Consider the following 22150-nt stretch of genomic DNA (forward strand, 5'->3'; position numbering starts at 1 on the left):
TATATATTTTCATATCTGCATATATATTGAATGCAAATGACACCATGTCTCTGTATCGAATGAATTATTAAGATAGAAGAGGAATGAGGAGGAGCACCCTCGTAGAAGGAGCCCCATTTTTGGCCCCCATGCTCCTATCTGTCATAATATCTACATCTTGTTCATGATTTTGATTTTCTGGGCACGTTTTTATCACATGCTAAAAAATACATATAAATCTCGACCTCGGCATAAAATACAAGTGTCAGGAGGAGATGAATTTGTGGTGCCTCTAATGAAGGAGGAGAAACAAATCGAGGATTCATGAAAGATACAAATTGTGATGAAAATATTTTTTTAAATTTATCTGACTGCAAACAATTATCCAGAAGAACGTTTTTAATGAAAACTATTCCAACTTAGTTTCCTCTTCATTGATTGGCATAATGCTACTTTCCATTAGGAAAACACATTCATACGAATTTTTATATCCAGGATTAGTATAAATCACAGTAATATTAATAGAACTAGTGGTGTATGGCATCGTGCCTTGAGGCAAATTGCAGGAACGATATTTTAGAAGTCGACGGAATAGACTCTTACCTTATTAACTGTTTTCATAAAAAATCAGACTCGCAAATTTTATGTTTTCTCGGCGTTTCAAGCTATTGTGAATCGAATGAGACCACATTTGGAAAAAGTATATATGTGTGTGTATGTGAACAGATTTTTTGCCGTAAATCGACGTTTTCTCAAAAACAGCTGGACTGATTTCAAAAAATTAAAAGCCATTCGATGTATCTCGATGAGGACTTACGTTTGTCAGTTTTGTGCGACGATTGGCCGAGCCGTTTCTTTGTAATTTGAAAAAAAGTGTTAACCTTTCATTCACATTTAAGCTCATACTACCGAAGAGATTTTAAAAAATCAAAAACTGTTCGAAAGGTATGAAAATTTACCGAGCCGTTTTCTTGTAATTAACTGTTGAAAAACAAATTTAAGCCTATTTTGGTGGAACTTTTATTGGCGATATATTAGGTTGTCAAATATCTTCCTTCCGCTTTTTTGCTATTGGTTTATAATACAAAAAGGCGGAAGGGAGATATTTGACAACCTAATACATCATGGTCTTATAGAACTTACTGAAATATTAGGACCTTACGACAAGTCGTTTAATTTTTAAAATTCATCAAAGTTTGAGCAAATGAATAGTTTTCTTGGCGTTTGCTAAAATTAAAATTAGACGATTTGCTTGGTATAACGATAGAGTACTTGGTCTTAATGAACATACTAAACCATTGAAGTCCTACGAAAACTGTTTAATTATAAAAATTACTGATTTTTGAAAATTTGCTTCTAGAAAATACTCCGAGTTAACGTGTTCGTTCGTTTTCAATGATGTGTAATTACTCGGAATACTTTTAATCACTCATGAATTAATTTATTTTTTATTGATTAAGTCGATTTTCTACACATATCGGGATGTTCATGTAACTTATACCAACTAGTTTTACTTAAGAGACAAAAGCTTATCTTCACTGTTTTTCTATCTCGCAAGTAACATTTACAAAAACTAATTGTTTCTTGAAATAAGAGAGCTTCTTCTTGTAAAAGTTTCGAAACTTTTCCGAAAGTTTTAGCGAGTTGCCTGTCTGTCTGTCTACATATAAGATAACATAATAATTTTCCGAAAGTTCGACGACTCTTATCAACAAGTTTGAAATTTCGCGACTTTTTTAAGTCGTTTTCGTTATTTGCACGGATGGAAAAATGTCAGGATAAAACGATATGTTTTAGATACATATTTGCATTGTAGGAGAAACTGGAGGTAAAAGATAAAAATAACTAGTTGGTATTGGTATTTTGTCTTGAAACAAGTTACATGAACTTCCCGATATGTGTAAATAATCGACTTAATCAATAAAAAATAAATTCATTTATGAGTGATTAAAAGTGTTCCGAGTGGATTTGTTACACATTGAAAATGAACGAACACGTTAACTCGGAGTATTTTCCAAAAGCCAATTTTCAAAAATCAACAATTTTTATAATTGAACCGGTTTCTGTAGGACTTTAATAGCTTAGTATTTCATTAAGACGAAGTACTCTATCGTTATACCAAGTAAATTAAAATTAAAAATTAAATAGTCCTAAAAAAGTATTAAATAAGATAAATGAAAATAAACTAATAAATATAAAAGTTTTTCCTATAGGATTAAATTTTATAAGTAATTTAAATTCATTATGAAGTGTTAGAGTAATTTTAAATAAAATTAAATTATATCGAGATGGAATTATTCAAAATATATTTGGAATAAATAATAATCCTAATATAGTTGTAATTCAATTTAAAGATAAATTATTTGAAGTTATGGTTCAAAAATAGAAAATAAACTAGTTATTTTCAAATAAAAATATCATTATTAAAAGATTTTTTTTAATAATTTAAGATTTCTATATTTTACTATAAAAAAGTTTTTAATTATAAATAAGATAAAAATAATAAGATAATAAATAAAAAAAATTAATCATAACATTGGTATTATTTGTGGCAATAAAGATTATCTTTTGATAATTTTAGTTTGACATTCTAATGTTATTTAATTTAACTAAATCCTTCATAACAAGTATGTGCTATAAATTTAATTTTAACGAACGTCAAAAATAATACTCATCTTCTCAAAATTTGATGAATTTTCAAAATTAAATTACTGGTCGTGAGGCAGTAATATTTCAGTAAAATCTATTAGACCATGATATATTATCGTCAAAAAAAGTTCCATAAAAATCGGCTTAAATTTTTTTTTCAACAAGTTAATTACAATTTTTCAAATGTTGATCTCGTTCGATTCAGAATGGCTTGAAACGTCGAGAAAACATAAAATTAGCGATTCGGATTTTTTAATGAAAACATAAACTTCTCCTTCGGGAAATTAATACGAGTTTTCCTTGAGAGAATATATTGAATGATGATTTTAGTTGCGTTTTCTTCTAAAGATCGATGACTTTACTTAGACTATTTATCCTTGAGTATTTATTATCTATTGCCTTATTTAATATGCACTTTAATTTATACAGAACATAGCGCTGAACAAATAATAATGAAAATGCAATTTATAAATCGGTCGCAAGTTGTTTGAGGTTGAATTATTACAGCTTTTATTGAGATTAAGAATTTATTGCAAAATAACACACAAGTCGATAAATAAGGACATTGAAGCTGATAAGAAAGTTAAAAACACACTACAAATGTGATAAGTTCCAATTTGCATTTGAATAAAGATTACGAAGCAGTCACCATATTTATAGAATTAACTAATTTTCTGACTCTAAATTATTTTTTTTAATTGGCAATTTATTGAAAGTCGTTTCTTTATAATTGACTGTATTGTATGTATTGTTAACTGACAAGTGAAAAATTTTCGTTCCAGTTTTTCAAAAAAGTACTGAATCGATTTATTAATTTTTAAGGTTGAAAATGTAGTAATTAATTCAATATTTTAGAAATCTGCAGGATTAAAGTTGTCAAAATTTTGGGATTTTGCTTCCGCATTTAATTGAAAAATAGTTGTAAATTAAAACTTGCATCAAAATTGACTGATTTATTAAATCTATGAAGAGTTCGTTATTGTTTTACAAAATATAAAGTTCATCTTCATATATCTGATATTTGCACAAGTTGCTTTCCATTTCATTATAAATTTAGACAAATAACGAGAAAGATATAATATTTTTCTTTTGTAAATAAAATGTCATGTTTGCAGAATAAAAAGGTATGTTATAAATATCAAATATATGCATATGAACAAGTACATGAATGAGAACGAACAATCAACAAAATATATAATAAGTTGCATGATGTTGGATTGAAATTAAATGGAAGTAGAACAATGATAAAAATGTAAAATTTTGTAGAGAATTGGAGTAAGATATTTTAATAAATACGAATGATATATATATATATATATATATATATATATTCAAAAACAACTTTGAAAAAGTTAAGTCTATATATATTATATATAGACTTAACTTTTTCAAAGTTGTTTTTGAATGTATTAGTTTTTAATTACGACAACTTCAAACTCATTTTTCACTTTTCTAATATCTAAAACTCCTAACGAGCGTTTTACTTATATTATTCATAAAATAAATTGTAACTATTGTAATTAATGTTATATTGGTAAAAGTCAAATAAAATATACCTGTAAAGTAGCTGAATGTACTGTGTGTATAGTTTGCTATGTACAATAAAACAAAAAAAAAAATATTGGTAAAAGTTAGTACAAAATAATGAAAAAGCAACTGCAATTCAAAAAATCTAAGTCAATACAAGACTATGTTTTCCGAACATATTAAGGAGCATCCATTAATCAAGTGATCGATTTTTTAAGGATTTTTGGAACCCTCCTCCCCCTTGGTGATACATGGTAATATTATTAATTATATTACCCCTCCCCTCCCCCACTAAACATTACTTGCGTTTTTAGTTACAATAAAAAAATGTATAATTTTTTATTTTTTTGAGAATATTTGGATAGTTGAAAATAAAATAGATAAAAAATAAATACATGTGATATTTTACAATATTTCTGCCTCCGCCACTGGATTTTTTACAATATCCCTCCCAATATTTCGTGATTTTTTGTCAAACCCCTACTCCCCCTAAAAACCTCACGTGATTAAGTTTAAATCATGTTTTTAATACTAAGATTTCTGTTAATTTGCATAAAAAAGTGAACTTCGAAAATTTGCTGAATTTGTTTTCAACACTTTGAATCCTCTTTGTGTAAATAAACGTAATTCTGAATATTTTTTTTATTAAATGTACCAAAATTTCTTCCAATTTCTGATTTTAATATTTAGCTGAAATTGATTGTATTCTTTCCAATATTTTTTAGGACTTTTGTTAACTTCCTCATATAATAGTTTTTTGTTTTCATTTATAATATTTTTGACACTGTTTTGTTTACATTTTTTTAGCAATTCCTAGAATTCGACCCTGGATCAACATTTGTGAACCCCTTGTTTTTATAAGACATGATTTTGGCATTTGTTTTCCATTTATAATTTGTTAATCAGATAACTAACTACCTTATTATTTAACTTTTAGTTTATTATTCTATTTTATACCATGGTTTGGATTTTTATTAAACAATTATTCAAATTTGAATTTTGATTTAATTTGGTATAAATTGATATTTGCTTTTTTTTCTAAAGCGTTTATATATATTTATCAGGGAGGTCCTTAATATGGATATTTTCTAGTTTCTTTGCTCCCAAGGGCTCAAATGCTTTCAAATTAACAAAAAAAAAAATCTCTAAAAGTTTTAGCTCTTAATATTCACATTTAGATAGTCCGTAACTTAATTAAACGTTTCGCATATTCATTATCAACTAGTCATTAAGTAAATGCTTGCGCCATCTGTGATAGCATTTGTGAACTCAAATATTATGACACTTAAAAATATTTATAAAACACTTAACCTCTAATTAAATTCATGTGGATTGTTAAATAAAATTATTTATTTGTCATGGCATCGGAATTAATTTTGCAGCAAAATATTTATTCATTCGATGATGTTGACACTCAAATTGTTCTTAATAAATTGCAATCAAAATTACAAGTCTTCTATCACAGATGGCGCACGAATTTGCTTAATGATATATGTTAATAATAATTATACGAAACTTAATTGAATTGCGGACTATCTAAATGTTAATATTAAAAGTGAAAACTTAGAGAATTTTCTTTTGTTAATTTGGAACCATTTGAGCCCTTGAGAGCAAAGAAATTTGGAAATGTCCATATTAAGGACCACCCTATATATATATATATATATATATATATATATATATATATATACATATATACTTATTGCAGCAGATATAAAAATCTCGTGATTTCGCTCATGAAAACAAACCGAAAATTGTCTCATTAAATATTAATGGAAGTACGTGCACGATGTTGCTCAATGCTCATCCCTCATCCTTCAACTTTTTTTGAGGGTGAGACGAGTAAAAATACATAGGAGCACGCGAACAACATATAAAATGTAATATCCGAGAATATTATGGAGAAAATGATAAAATAAGGTACCACCTATCTACTATCTACTACACATGTGCAGGCGATACACTTCTTTTTCTTTAGAGGGAAATTTATGAAATTGTGGCCGGAGGAGCCGGAATATTAATAATGATGGTCATAGTTTATTTAGAAAAGTGGTAGAGAGTAGATTTTCTCTCGTTGGAACTAGAAGTGTATGCGTAGTTACCTTAAAATTTTAATATATTGTAAAATATCATATTTTCAATTTGTGGTACCAGGATACTAATACCTGGACGTCCCAGTTAGATTGGCATTTGATTTGGACATTCCAAAAGTACTGCCATAATTTTGCTGATATTGGATGAAAAATAGGTGTAGATTTAAAAAAAAGTAGTACCAATAAAGATGACACATGATCCTATCATGTGTCGAAAAAGATGACGAGAACAAAATATCTATCATTTTCATTTTCAAAATTTAGATCACATAATAATAAACTAGTTGATATTGGTATTTTTCCTTGAGGCAAATTACATGAACTTCCCGATATGTGTAAATAGTCGACCTAAACAATAAAAAATATATTCATTTAGGAAAGTATTCCGAGTGGATTTATTACACATCATTGAAAAAGGAACGAACACGTTAACTCGGAGTATTTTCTAAAAGCAAATTTTCACAAATCAATAATTTTTCAATTGAACCAGCTTCCGTAGGACTTTAATGGTTCAGTATGTTCAATAAGACCAAGTACTCTATCGTTATACCAAGTAAATCGTCTAATTTTAATTTTAACAAACGTCAAAAAAACTGCTCATTTTCGATGGATTTTTAAAATTAAACTTCTTGTCGTAAGGTCGTAATATTTCTATAAGTTCTATAAGACCATAATATATATCGGCAAAAAAGTTCTATAAAAATCGACTTAATTTTATATCATTTTTATATAATTTTTTCAACAGTTATTTAAAAGGAAACGGCTCGGTAGATTTTCACCTAAAACTAATCAAATTATTCGCAACTAATATTTTTCGAACATTTTTCGATTTTTTAAAATCGATTCGGTAGTATGAGCTTAAATGTGGACGAAAAGTTTAAAACTTTTAAATTACAAAGAAACAGCTCGGCAGATCGTTTCACAAAACTGACAAACGATAGTCCTCATCGAGATACATCAAAAAATTTCTGGAATCGGTTCAGGCATTTTTGAGCAAACGTCGATGAAAGTTCTAATTTTGACAAATGCCAAAAAGACCATACTAATTTTTGCAAACTTTGACGAATTTTTAAAGCTAAACGAGTTATCGTAGGGGCCGTAATATTTTAGTATGAACTAGAAGACTATGGTACCTACCGTCAAAAAAATAATCATAAAAATCGTCGAAATTTTTTTTTTTTAAAAACTTTATTACAAGAAAACGGCCCTGTCGATCTTTACCAAAAACTAATCAGCACGATTCTCAACCAGTATTTATGGAATAGTTTTTGAAATTTAAAAATCGATTCAGAATCGCGGGCTAAAACGTGAACGAAAGATTTTTCACTTTTATGCGATTTACGAAGAAACGGCTCAGCCGATCGTCGCACAAAACTGACAAACAATAGTCTTCATCGAGAATGGCTTTTAAATTTTTGAAATCGGACCAGCCGTTTTTGAGAAAACGTCGATTTACGGCAAAAAATCTGTTCACATACACAAACACACACACACGCATACACATACGCACACACACATACTTTTTCCAAATGTTGGTCTCATTCGATTCAGAATGGCTTGAAACATCGAGAAAACATAAAATTAGCGAATCGGATTTTTTGATGAAAACATAAACTTCTCCTTCGGAAAGGTAAAAATAACAATATATTATATACATACATTCATATCCCTTTGTATCCCCTTATTTATCCCCAAAGGGTGCGTTTCACCATTTAGTCCGATCTCGTCGACTAATATCGAGACATTAGCCCTTTAGTTATGGTCCGAGGGGCAACGACAACTATCTACGCCTAATACTATCTATTTATCTATCCATTATCTACTAATAGTAGATAATTTCGATTCGGAATCGTTCGTAAGATATATAATATCGGCATAACCGAGGTGTATATATGGTTCTGGTTCTGGGTTTATTACAAAAACGGTTTCGTGCAAAGAGAACGTTTCGATTGGAGAAAGGTGAACGCGTTCAGGGAAAATTCGTTACGGTATAAAAGAGGGAAATCGATGGTTATTGCTCTATTAGTACTGATGCTGATATATTTTGGAGTTATAATATTTTAAAAGGTGTTTTGTCTTAAGGCAAGTTGCATGAACTTCCTTATGTACGAAAATAATCGACCTAATCAATAGAAATTGAGATGTGACCTGCTCGATGATGTCAAATATTTAGTGTGTGTAATATATATATATATATATATATATATATATATATATATATATATACATAATAATTTCTCGTAATGTCCAATTACTTGTTGCTATAAATATAAAAGCATTAGAGTTTTGTGAGACATTTTCCATGTCTATGTCAGCCGATGGCGCCTAAGAGGAATTCCAAACGCTCTCGGTGCAATGTTTACTATTTACTATTTACACAATACAAGGCACAATTACAAACATTGTAATAAATCTTCACGCCAGCAGAATTTATGTAGAATTTTTTGTAACTAAGTACATATATTCTATAAGCTTCCTTGTGGCCTATGGGTTAGAGCTATTCATTTGGAATCAGAGGCTTCAGGTTTGATGTCAGCCTGATGTCAAGTAGCAGAAACATCAATCTTCATTTGAAAATACACACAACAATATGTGTGGAATTTAAAATAGACCTTACTCGTCATCTCTGAATAAAAACAAAATTTACCAGTATTGCAGAACTTGTAATAAGAAATGTATCACATGGAGATGGGACAACCATCTGGGTTGCAGTCTATAAAAACCAGCGATTCGGATATCGTGCTGATTAGTTTTTAGTAAAGATCTACTTACTTTCTTCTAATTAATTGTAATTTTTTTTTTGCATTTTGATTTTATTATAATTTTGCATAGTGATAAAGTTCATGGTCTATAAAATTATATAATATTTAATAAATAATTATAAAAATTCAATAAAGTTTAGTTAGAAGAACAAGCCATGCTTTAAGGCATTTTGCTGGAACTAAATAAATAATAATGATTTTCTTAAAAAAAGAATAAATTTTTTTTAAACTTTGAAAAATTAGATTTTTGAGAAATTTTAAACAAAAAAGACTTTTTGGGAAAAGAAACTCTGAAAAAAATTATTTATTTTGAAGTTATTTTATTTTGAAGTATTTTTGGAATTTTTAACTTTTTTCAAAGCAATCGCTGCATAGAGACGAGATATCGAAGCGCGTAAGCGCCGCGTCGCCGCCTAACGGACGAACGATGTTACGAAACCCATAGAAATATAAACCAAATTTATACGTATTATTAAAATCTCCAAAATATATCTGATAATATGATGTGCCGATGACAATTTTTTGACCGCCAAATGGCATTATTTTTTACTTTTTTCACTAGATCTTCAAAACCGCTAGACCTGCCTTCCTAAAAATTTATTCAGTTTTTCATCTTGCCAATACAAGTGAAATATTTTTGAATTATTAAAATCGGACACTCGGTTCTCTCAAAAACTGAACTACCATTCTTGGCACTTTTCACTCAGTATCTTCGAAACGGCTAGGCGTGCCTTTGCCAAAAACTAATCAACACGTCTCCTTTAACAATACGAATCATTCAAATCGGTTGAACCGTGTTCCCAAAATCGTCGACGAAAATTTGTATCCGCACACACACACACACATACATTTTTTCTAAGGTATGGTAAAATGTTCAGAAACCTCTGAAACGTAAAGATATGTAAAAAAATATTTATGATTTTTTACGATTACTATAACTTGTCCTACGGAAAGGTAAAAATGAATGAGAACAAATTATACACGAATAAAATATATTTTCAATTTTAAATGTATTCAAAATTAAAACTTTCAAGGTACGTGTAGGCCATCTGATGAGTGCGGAAAACACTAAAATAAAGTAAAGCACATTTGTTTACCCCCGATGATGAATAATAATTTTGGGTATAAATGTTTGCAAATTGATATTAAAATTAAAAATTTGGAATCGCACGAACTTAGCAAATAATCTCGTAGTCCCACAATTACTTACTTTAGTATCTTCAAATACATTTTGGTTTTCGGTCGTTTACGTGCAAGAATGTCCTGTCTTTTAGGCTAAATGCTAAAATATCTATTTGTCTATATGGTTCTGGCGCCATTTACGATTGTTCTAGTTTCTTTGTTCTATTTGTATTTGTATTTGCTTAAAGAATGCCAAATAATATTTCGGTGTTTATTGCGTTTGTTTACCCCAAATGACTGACTCGAATCACTCAGAAAGCTTTTAGACGTTATTGAAACATTTCGAGATGGATATAAATAATTGTTGTAATAAACAGTAAGAAAATATTTCAAAAACTTCTCTTTTGATTAAACCTGTTATTAAATATCCAAAACGAAACAAATCGCGTTTTAATAAAAAATCTGTTACAAAATGATATATTGCACCTTTCTGTAGAAAACAGAAGAAAAACAAAAGAAAATTTAAGGGAAAAACTAGGGTGCCGACGGGTTTTTTTATTTTGTACGACCAAAATCCGTGAACAACCCCATAATCGTTGAGAAACGATAAAAACAAGAACACTTTCATACAGAAGTGGGATGGAAAATTAGGGTTGATGGGTAAAAAAATTTGTTGGGGGAAAATGAGTTTCACTCGTTCTCCGAGGTTCCTTAAGGGGCACAACTAGTGTGAAATTTTCAAAAAATCAAATTTTCAATTTTTCCATATTCCCATAGGTTATACCTTTAAAAATAACATACCAAAATTTTAAATCGATATCTTGAATAGTTTTTGAGTCACAGCCATTTAAAGAGTATATATATAGTATATGGTAAAACGATCATTTTATCTTTAAACGCGTTTTTCTCGAAACATCATTTTCCGAATTTGCTGCAGCGATTACTCAAAAACAAAATGATCCGATCACTATCAATTTTTTTTTACATGTTATATATATAGTTCTCCGTAAAATGAACTATCGATTTTTTGATCGGATCAAAAATCGAATTTTGGCAGTCTAAAAACGACCAAAATTTTGGGTAAAATTTGACTTTTTTTAAAAAAACGCCGTCATTTTGTCAATTTTTGATTTTTTTCTTTATCGTAGTTCATGTTACAGACAATATTATCTAGTTTAACGAGATTTTTTTTTTAAATTTCATCCAAGTAGAAGGCCGGAATCCCTGCAACAGTGAAGGGCCTTTTTTGTCGCGCCATTGGAGATCGACGATAACTTAAAAAATATTTAATTTTTTTCTTCAAAAATTTTACTATGTATTCCTGAAACATGTGTAAATATATTCCTAAAATTTTGAAATGATTGATAAAGTAGTTTTTTCAATATAAATTGCCAAAAATCACCTTTTTTTAGGCGGTTACACTAGTTGTGCCCCTTAAGAAAGGAAACTAAAACTTAGGTGCTTCTAAGATCAATTAAATTTCATAAGCAATAAAACAAATATCAAACTTTTTTTATTTCCATTACTACCCTATTTATGACATCTCGACCCCCAGCCTGCAATCTTTTTCCGCCAATAAATATTGTTTCGGCAAAAAAATCCCTTTTTTCGGACCTTTCTCAAAAAGGGAATTGCAAGAAGGTCGTGCACCCCTGCCATAAATTGTAAATCAAATTCGCGATTAGACCTATTTCGTTCGTTTCGCCTTTGTTTTAGGTAAAGATAGTTTCACAATAGAAAAAAGTATCTAAAAGAAATCAGAGGATGTGCGAGTCTAACTCGTGCACTAGGAAATAGAAAGATAGGTAATCTAATAGGAAAACCTAATGTAATTTATATTTTTTGCTAAAATTATGAAAATACCTAAAAATCTATTATTATTCCAAGTTATTCTAAATTTTTGTTATATATCTTAAGTTTTAATCCGCAAGGCTAACTTTATGTGTTACCAGCATTACAAGATTAAAAATAATGCTGTGAAGTTGGTGACACATGAAGATATCCTTGTAGAATAAAATTTGGAATTTGAGACAAAAAATATTTTTTTGCATTTTACTTGATTAATTATTGATTATGAAATTTATTAAAATAGTAAAAGATCTATAATTATTTTATATAATTTTATATTTCTGTTGTATATTTTAAGTTTTTATCTGCAAGAGTAACTTCGTGTGTTACCAACAATATAAAATTAAATATAACGCTGTGAAGTTGGTATTACATGAAGTTAGCCATGCAGAATAAAATTTGGAATTTAAAGCAGAAATTTATTTTAATTTATATATTAGCATTTTACTTAATTAATTATTGATTATAAAAATTATTGAAAAATATAAAATATATATAAGTATATTAGTTAAGTTTTAATCCCCAAGGCTAACTTTACGTGTTACTAATATTAGAGAATTAAAAATAACGCTGGAAAGTTGGTAACACATGAAGATATTCTCGCAGAATAAAATTTGGAAATTAGGTGATAAATTTATTTAAGTTCATATATGAGCATTATATTTAATTAAAAACTGATTATGAGAATTATTGAAAGACCGAAAAATCTATAATTATTCTATATTACTCTAAATTTCTGTTGTATATTTTAAGTTTTTGTCTGCAAGGCTAACTTCATAAAAATAAAGAGGTAAAGTTGGTAACACATGAAGTTAGTCGCGCAAATTAAAATATGGAATTTAAGACAGAAATTTTAAATTTATATATAAGCATTTTACTCAATTGAAAATTTATAAAGAAAATTATTGGAAAATCTTTAAAATCTATAATTATTCAATATTATTCTAAATTTCTGTCTACAAGGCTAACTTCATATGTTACCAAATTATAGAATTAAAAATAATGCGGTAAAGTTGGTTACACATGAAGTTAGCCTTGCACAATAAGATTTGGAATTTGAGACAGAAATTTAGAATAAATATAGTTTTTTTTTTGATATTTCAATAATTTTCACATTCAATATCAAGTTGAAGACTAATACAAACATAGATTCGATTCATTAATAAAATATGCACAGCAAAAACAACTTTCAGACTCAAGTGCAAACTTTCTCTTGAATCTCCGAATGCAGCTTCATAAACTATCTTTGAACTATCTCTATAATAAACAAAATCATAATCATAAAATAGTTTATATCGGTTCTGTAACAGCAATATTATTTTATCGTCTTTTACAAATTGGCAAAAAAGCGCTCCTGTAAATTTTAAATAAAAATTAAGCGAGAAACGATTCGATTTGGTAATAACATAAGCACGTTATTAATAATATAGTAAGTTGTATAAATTGACATAATTAAAATAACTATTTAACTCTTTCGTATCTATCTGTCCCTTTCTAACAGCTGTGAAGTTTGAATATATTGATTTTATTGTTGGTACTCACTTGAAGTTAGTTTTAGTAAAATCGAAAATTTATTTACATTTTTGTATTATTTGTACTTATATAAATATGTAAATTGATATATTTTTTTATAATTTCAGGTAAGAACCAAATTATGCACCATCCATATGCAAGTTGTGATCATATAAAGTACCAAAAGTAGTAAGTGATTTTAATTATTATGAAAGCTTGATCTAGAAATGTTGACAAAAATATTATAAAATAATAAAGGTGGGAAAATAAAAATGCTGCCTTTAAATTACTCAGTTTATTTTAAATGTTACTTGTTTCGCGGTTCAGCAAGAAGAGAATTATTTTACATAGTTTTAACATAAACATAAATATAAGATGGCGGATACCTAGTTATAGTAGGGGAACACTATTGCCAACATCACTAATAGTAATGGCGGGACATTTGAATTACAATATATAACATCACACAAAAATGTGTCAAACAATTTTGTCAAAAGGAATAAAAAAACAGTTTTGGCTGTGGCATGCTCTCTACATATTTTATGTACCTTGGGTACTTTTTTATAACTTTTATAAAATTTTACATATTGACCATAAAAAATCTAAACCCAATAGAAGTTTTTGGCGACAAAATATTGCGGCTTAAGTATAAAATTGGAATATAAATCATCTGTTAAAAATTGCTTTCTCGTATTTTGGAAGAGTTAAAGCCTAGGCTTTAACTAATATCTGGATGGGCCTAAATTTTGTTTTGGACATTTTTCGTAAGCTTGCAGTAGCTACTGCAAGCTTACGAAAAATGTCCAAAACAAAATTTAAGTCCATCCTGATATCAGGACATAAATAACTTTTATCCATCCATAGGTTTGCCATGTATCATTTACCCCTTAACAGATAAATGTCGGTGATTTCTATCACCAACAATTCCTGTATTAATCTCTGACCAGTGGCGTCGGTCCATTACTCGTTTTTTTTCCTTATTTTCTTCGTTCTGTTCTCCTATTAAACCAGTTACCAGGAAATTAATGAGTCGCAAACGTTTTACGAGCAGTAGATTACTTGCGCAATGGCATCCGACCATTATATTACGATAAGGATAAGGCTAAAATCAATTTGATATATGGGACTATGATATAGCAGGCTGGATGGAAATGGATTTAGAACAGGGGACACCGGGGTAATAAGGGTCAGAGATATTGTTATTGGTAGTATAGAGAGAAATCTGCCTAAAAGGTATAACAGTGCAATTTTTAATTTTTTTCGCTTCAGTTTTCAATTTTATAAATACCTTTCTTATGGAGTCCCACCATTTTTTCACATTATTTTATCAAACGTCTGCCTTCTGCATATAAACATGCCAATATCTACATCACTTTTTATCCTAATTTTTAACTTACCGTAGGGTAAGTTATAGTAATCGCAAAAAATCGAAAATGAAAATTTTTATATATCTTTACGTTTCAAAACCTTCTGAACATTTGGCATGCCTTAGAAAAAAATGGATGAATGTGTATATGTGTATGTGTGGGTGTGTGTGTATGTGCGGATACAAATTTTCTTCGACGATTTCGGGAACACAAATCAACCGATTTGAATAATTCAAAAACATTTCATTAACTTCCCGTAAGGTAAGTTATTGTAATCGTCCAAAATCGAAATTGAAAATTTTTACATTTCTCGGCATTTTGAAGGTTGCTGAACATTTTGGCATACTTCAGAAAAAATGAATGTGTGTGTGTATGTATGTATGGATACAAATTTCCAGTCACGTTTTCGGGCGCACGGATTATCCGATTTGAATGGTTCAAAAACATTCGATTCCTATTGATAGGAAGAAGAGTTGATTAGTTTTTGGCAAAGGCAGGTCCAGCCGTTACGGAGACACGGAGCAAAGAGTGCAGAAAATACAAATCGAGTTTTTGAGAGAACGAAGTATCGGATTTGAATTATCTGAAAAACATTCAATTTGAAATGATTGGGAAAAGTGGTTATTAGTTTTTGGCAAAGGCAGATCCCGCCATTTCGAAGACACAGAGCTAAATGTGCAAAAGATGGCAGTTTTGAGTGAACTAAGCGTCCGATTTGAATGATCTAAAAAACTTTCTGCTTATATTGACAAAACAATTGCTTTTGAGGATGAAAAATTATTACATCTTTTTTTATTTTCCATAAAATATTTTTGTAATTTTGGATTAAAATTCAAAAAATTACCCAGGCTAAGCACAGTCTAAGCGCCACTCTGGTACAAATGTTTATCCAAGTGCGTTTAGACTGTTTATGCACTGGAGCACTTTTCCAATTTTGTGAAAACTATTGAAAAATGTGAAAATGCCGTCAAGCTAAGCACAGTATAAGTGAAAATGTCGCACAGAATTATTTGCAAATGTGTTTAGACTGTGACTATGCGGGAGCACTTTTTCAATTTTGTGTAAATTTGGCAACTTTTTTTTTTGAAATTGAATTCGAAATGAAATGACGATGGTTAATGTTCTGGAGATAAATTGATTTATGGTTTACTTTTGATTTGCTCAGATATAGCAAGATAGCAAAAATAATGAAAGTTACAGTATTTGTAATAATATATTTGAAAACGTTTAAAATTTCTCGATTTAAATATTTCATTACGGTACGGGAAATTTGCCTTAATCCACGATGCCATACACCACTAGTCAATTTCGAATTTTGGATGATTACAATAACTTGGGAAGTTAAAAATGCCAACTGGCCAAAATTTAAACCTTTATGACAAGATCCAAATTTGCAGGACTCCAATTTACCAATTGGAGTTCTTACCATATAACGTAAATAAATTTAGCCATCATATGACTATTAAATAAAAGTTTCCCATCAAACACCAATTCTATATTTCTAAATCCCTAAAATTAGGAACCATTTAACCACTAATTGGGCTATTAAAACACCTTCCAACAATTTTATTTTATTATTACCGATCTAGTCGTCCATTGATTTCCAGTTTTATAAAATATCTCAGAATAATTACCTCTATTACCGGTAATAAAAATGCTCTGATTTCAATGATAACACATTTGTCTGTTCGAGTAATTTATGGTACCAACTAGTGTGTGAAAAAGTAACTGTCGATACGATAATATTTATATATTCGAAATGTGTATTAGTGTTTGTTATTAATATGTCAAAGAAAACATTTTCGATCTTGTAAGTTATATCAATGCATTTTGAAGTCGTTTTTAGCGATGTTATTTCAATATTGTAAGCACATTTTTAAACGAAAAATAAAGAAAACGAAATTTTTTTGATATGTTTAGATTTCAATATCTTCTGAACATTTTGATAAATGTTTAGCACACAAGCAACATAATGTTAGCAGTGATTGTGTTAATAATCGATTTTCTATACTATCGATTCCCCCCACTAGTCCCAATTTGGGCATAGGCGGAGACTTCAAAGATTTATGCCTTCTCTAACACCTGTTTCAGAGAAATTCGACTAAATGTACATAATTACAAGTTTATAAGGTAGTTTTAAATATTTTGTATAATTGTGGCGTAGTAAGTTGATACAAAAATTTGATAATAATTATTGAAGAACAAATCATTCTTTGTCTTCATATAAGGTCAATCCAGATAATGTGTATGAATAGACAATATTATCTAAATGTTCTGAGTTATCTAAATTACTTTAGATAAATTAAAGACTGAGTGCATGATTTAAATATTTGAAAATAATTGTTTTTGAACAAATAGATTTAGATAAATTTGTATAGCATTTTAAATACAACTCGCCCATATATAACTTTTCTATATAGGGTTTCGTGACAACTTTTTACATTTTTTTAAATACCTCAAAATTTTGTCGAGGACATTCTGTTTTATGTAACTTAGTAGAAACTAGATAAAATTTACTACGTTCCCCAATAAACTGTATAACATAGTTTCAAATAATTTTTTTGTATAAATCTCACTTAAATTCGCCCTGATGTATTGTCCTAAGCTTTTCATATAAGCTTCTAGACATTTTTTTGCATTCTTCGGAATATCTCAAAAACTTTCTTCAGGACACGTTTTTTTAGCTTATTAGAAACTAGATAAAATTTACTACTTTTGCTCATGAACTGTTTACTATAGTTCTATATAAAAATTTTGAATAAATTCTATACGAACACGTCCTTATACATTGCCCTAAGTTTTCCATATGAGGATTTGGGACATTTTTTACATTTTACTAAATACCTCAAAAATTTTGTTCAGAACACTCTGTTTTATTAAACTGTTAACTAAACTTGTTAGCAAAAACTAGATAAAATATACTACATTTCCTCGTAAACTGTTTAATATAGTTTCAAATAAAATTTTGAATAAAGCCCATGTAAACTCGCCCTTATATATTGTCCCAAGCTTTTCATATAAGATAAGCTTTCTGGACACATTTTTACATTTTTCTAAATATCTCAAAGATTTGTTCTAAAACAATCTGTTTTATTTAGCTTAGCAGAAACTAGATAAAACTTATTAAATTTCCTCATAAACAGTTTACTACAGTCTTACAGAATGTTTTTGAATAAATCAAATACAAACTCGCCAATTTCGATAAAATATAATATCAACAATATTTTGCATATGACTTTAATTAAAATCCATACGGTTTGGCTAAACTCCTAGCCATCATTTAGTTAATAATGAAATTCATATTACATATTTGAATTAATTTATTTGAATAATCAATAATGAAAACACATTTCGTTTCAAAAAAAACACATTCCTCATTTTTTTAGGGATAAAAAAAAATGTCTGTATCTTATTTGATATAAGAAGAGATATTTTTAAAAACAGTACATTTATTTGTATAAATTAAATCAAATAAATATTACAATATAAATATTTTATCAATCCGGCACTGTTTCTAAAAATATCACTTCTTATCAAATAAGATACAGACAACAATTTTTATCCTTAAAAAAAATGAGGAATGTGTTTTTTTGTAAACGAAATGTGTCTTCATTATTGATTATTCAAATAAATCAAGTGACAGAGATAATGTTAGTTTTTATCAAAATAAGTATTTTTTTTCATGATATTTTTTCTGGATTTTATATATAAGGCGATGAATAAGTAGAGTAATAAATATTAGTAAAGGATAGTATGTATATATATATATATATATATATATATATATATATAATAGATATAGATTAATCAAAAATTTTCAAGTATTCTGTTAATTTTTTGTGGGTTTTGTGTTTGGATGATTTGTCCACTGAAGAAGAGTCAAATTGGCACTCGAAACGTATGGAAGTTTTTTTAAAAATATATTTTTTGGTGTAGATGTATCCTATGTGGACGACGAACTCCAAAAAAATACGTAAAATGAAATAAAAACATCAGAGATAATAAAATTATGATAAGATATATATATATATATATATATATATATATATATATATAATATAAATATTTATTTTAACTGTACCTAGATAGTTTTTTTTTACTATAAGTATAAATTAATCAAACACAACAAGACACGGTCGGACATTTATTTTAAAATTATATAAACAGAAGGAATTAATTCAATATTTGTTTTACAGAATGAAGTGTTCTTTACATAATGAATACGGTAGTATTTAAAAGTTTTTTTTAGAAGATTTTTATTTAATAAAGAATATTTTTATTTAAGGTTCCGTAACCAGAAGTTTAGAAATTATCTTCTTTATTTGTTAAATTCATTTTTTTCAGTGTTGAAGTAATTAAATAGTTATTTAAATTTTATATAGCTTATATAATTCTTTTCATGATAATTTATTAGATTCAATAAATATTTGCTTTTTACATTTTTGATAGTAATACTAGTTGATATATTGGTTTTCCTATGTTTCATTTTTTAACACTATATATTTAAAATTTTAGGCCAATTTCTTACGAATTAATTGTTAATATTTGTGATTATTTGATTATTCGATTTCTTTAAATTTTCAAAAATTTTCGGAAGATTTTTTTGATATAAAATTTTTTATATTATTTGATTCTAATCATTTTAAATTTTCTATAGTTAGATGTTTGAATTTATTTATGAATTATTAAATATTAGTATTCAACAATTTGTTTTTTTAAATTTTTAACAAAAATTGTGATTTTGAATGAATTTTTGAATTTGAAGTGTCAATTATTCTATATATTCAGTCTTAATTATTCTATTTCTTTTAAATTTCGATTACCTTATGCCTTTCAAATTTAAATAAAATTTTTAACGATATTCAATTTTCTAGTTTTCTAAAATTTCAATATAATTAAAATTTGTCAAACATCAAAATTTTCACTTAATTATATTAAAAAAATAATACTTCAATATATGGTTTTTATTTAAATCATTTGTGTTATGGCACTAAATTTTAAATAATTTTAATATGGATTTTGTAATTTTTTTTGTCAAATTATCGATTTTTCAAGTTTTCAAAAAAAAAAAAAAAAAATCAGATCTTTATTAATCATTAGTGCTTACTTCAACATTTGATTTGAAAACTTAAAATTTAAAGATAACAAAGTACCTTGAATAAAAAACTGTAAATGTTTCAAGTATTTTTATAAATATTAAGTATTAATTATATAACAAATTTAATTTTAAGCCCGAAAAAGTTTTTTGTGAAGTTATATATATTTCTTTAATATAATAATAATTTACATTTAGATTTATTTTTGTATGCAGCCAATTTGTGAAGTATGTTTGTTTTACATTATGAAATAAATTGCAGAAAAATATGTAGAAGAAATAAGAAACATGTGTACTAATTTAAACGTATATATCTTATATATAAAATTCTTTTGTACGGATATATGAACTCAAACTCCTCATATACGGTTATTCGAATTTGTACTAGCATTAGTAAGAATATTGAGTTAATATATCAAATATTTTTCATACTGTATGGAAAACTTAGGACAATGTATAAGGGTGAGTTTTTAATGAATTTATTTAAAATTTTCATATAAGAGTCTACTAAACTGTTTATAGGGAAAGGTAGTAAATTTTATCTAGATTCTGCTAAGCTAACTAAAAAAGTATGGCTGATACAAAGTTCTTGAAATATTTAGAAAAACGTAAAAAAATGTCCCGAAACCTTGTATGGAAAACTAAGGACAATATATAAGGGCAAGTTTTCATCATATTTATTAAAAAATTTCATATAAACCCTATGGAACTGTTTATGGGTGTATATAATAAATTTTATATAGTTTTTACTTAGTTAATTAAAATATAGTGTCTTCGATGAAATTTTCAAGTGATTCAGAAAAATATACAAAAATGTCCCAGAACTTTATATAAAGACTTAAAGCAATATATAAGGGCAATTTCGCATTCAAAATTTCATCAATTCATCAAAAATTTTATATGTGACTATATCAAACCGTTTTCAGAAATATGTAGTCAATTTTATCTAGTTTCTGCCGAGCTAAGTAAAAATGTATGCCTGATACAAAGTTCTTGAAATATTTAGAAAAACGTAAAAAATGGTCTGAAACCGTATGGAAAACTTAGAGCAATATATGAGAGTGAGTTTGCTTTGGCTTTATTCAAAAACTTTATAAAGAACAATATTAAACTGTTTATAAGACAAAATTGAGTGTTCCATTAATTTTTTTGATAATTGAAAAGTGATTTGAAAAAACAGAAAACGTCAATATATTTGCGACAGAGTTTTCATGTTTTCAACAATATGGTGCTACATTTGTCATTTTTAATTTTACTCACATACGTATATATATATATATATATATATATATAAATGTATATATACATATCATCCCCAACAATTCATCTCACTCATTTCCTCCCCCAACCCTTCCAGTGGCGGTGCTTGTACAAGATTTACGATGCTCTTTTCTCTCTTCGGTTCGACAGCAGTCAAGTTCAGTCGCCCCCAAATCATTCTCGGTAGCCCTAATTCACGCAACCCCATTCGACTCTCCATTTTTCGGCCGCCACAGTTCACCCCTTTGGCGCCCTTTTCGGGGAAACCCCGACGTTTGATTTTCACTCATGTCAAAAAGCGGGGAATCGGGAATCGGAAAAAAGCGCAGCACAAATCTGTCTATGAATTGTATAAAGCGGGACACGGATAGTATTTGCACAGATATAATCTATTAGTAGAAGAGCTGGAGGAAAAAAGGTAAACATATTATTGGAAACGGTTTATTATATATTTGAAAAAAAAATGGAATAAATCCAATGCGTACGCGCCCACGGTGTGGCCCATTTAAAAATTGGAATTAATCGATAGCAACTTGCCTGTAGGCCACACCGTGCGGAAATCGAAGTTGCGATATATGGGAAAAAAACTAAGAATTTTGAGACATTTCTAACGATGTATAATACTTTATATGTTTTCTTTACAGAAATATCGAATCTTGAGGAGTGTTGCTTTAACCTAACCGTACTTTGCATTTTAACAAGTTAACGTCCAAATAGATTGCTCTATACTATCTAAACCGTGAAAGATACGAAAAAACTTTGTTCGCACAAAAGATGCAGAATAAAATTACGAATAAAATGGTATAAAAATGGTTAAGTGTGTTCATATAATTTTTTTCGAGATTTTCCGGTTTTCCCGAATTTTTACGACGGCAACTCGCCTGTAGGCCACACCGTGCGGAATTCGAGGTTGCGATATATGGGAAAAAAAACTAA

Source organism: Ctenocephalides felis, unplaced genomic scaffold, assembly GCF_003426905.1.
Source record: "Ctenocephalides felis isolate EL2017-DRISC unplaced genomic scaffold, ASM342690v1 CF-g0.4_SCAFFOLD_00845, whole genome shotgun sequence".
In the NCBI taxonomy this organism is placed as follows: Eukaryota; Metazoa; Arthropoda; class Insecta; order Siphonaptera; family Pulicidae; genus Ctenocephalides; species Ctenocephalides felis.